This window comes from Spea bombifrons, chromosome 1 (assembly GCF_027358695.1).
Source record: "Spea bombifrons isolate aSpeBom1 chromosome 1, aSpeBom1.2.pri, whole genome shotgun sequence".
NCBI classification, from domain to species: domain Eukaryota; kingdom Metazoa; phylum Chordata; class Amphibia; order Anura; family Pelobatidae; genus Spea; species Spea bombifrons.
The window spans coordinates 10466527-10467867 of NC_071087.1; positions in this window are offsets into that span (position 1 = coordinate 10466527).

Sequence of the window (1341 nt, forward strand, 5' to 3'; positions counted from 1 at the left end):
ACTGTATAACAGAGCAGGTGGGGTTTGGGCAGGGAGGTCTCAGTCAAAGCTGCAAACAGCGGTGCTGATAGGTCAACCCATCAATCAATCAGTTACCCGTCGCGACTCAGCCTATAGACAATTTAGACCGGTCACCAATTAGTTCCATATATTGACTGCATCTGATTCGCAAAAGCATCATTCCTCCATAGGTCACGCCCCCCTTGCGTCGATACCCGACGTCAACCAACCAGAATCTGGAATTATAAGCACTCGAGATAACACATCTCAGTGTGCTGCGTCTCCATCCTAACGCCGTTTTTTCGGAGCACTCAATACTGGACGCGGCGGTAGCTTGGTCTCCACAGATATGGCGGCACAACCAGCTGAGGCCTTTACGGAACTGTTCTCATAGGGCTGCTTAGAGCAATTCTTAAACGCGTTTACGTCAGTGGCGTGAAGCAGCTGATTGGAGGCGTGCCTAGACTGCCTCTTGTTTGTAGTATTCCGGTGTCCGGGTGAGCTGAGGTGTGTGTGTACGGACTCACGGGGGCCACACTGGGCTTGGGGTCCCTCCTGAGGTACATGAATGGCTGGGGGCCGGGGTACCTCTGGTTGCCTGCTTATATCACATGCAGACCTTTGCACTCCGTGTCCTATTTTCTGCCAGCATGCCTAGGCTTGTAAGTGCTGGTATTACCCTCAGACATAGGAGAGCCCTTCACATACAGCATAGGCCATGCTACGTTGTAATAATCATAATAAAAATAATGTATTATTTCATGTAGCAACGTCATATTCTGTAGCGCTCTAAAATGGACTAATAGGACATAGCCTGCATAACAATCATGGTTTACACTGTGCTTCATTGTATTAAATCCTCCGTTCTTACATCAGGAGCGTAATATCTTTGGCGACGTTTGGCACAGGTGTTATTTTTATGCTGTTATATGAAATGAAATATGTCCAAGTCCCAAAGCAAGCTGTAAGGCCTTAGTGTGAATTATACCAGGCCCGGAGTATTTTTCCATCAACGCCCTATGAATTAATCGTGCCAAAAAATATAATTAGTTGGTTTGCTTCATAAATATCGGCATGAAAAGCAGTTCTTTATCAATAAGCATGTGTGAAATACATGGATCTGTTTTAAACAATAGGTTACATGTACACCGCAAATAAAATGTTCTGGAAAATGTATTATTATTAGTATTTATTATAGAATCTGTTTTGGGTTTTTTTGGCACGTAATACTACATCCAAACTTTGTTACAATGTTTCTTTATTATTAGAACACAATATAGCAACGGAACAACGCTTTTTAAGGCCATTACGTGCAGAACGACATGAAGTGTGTGACATTAA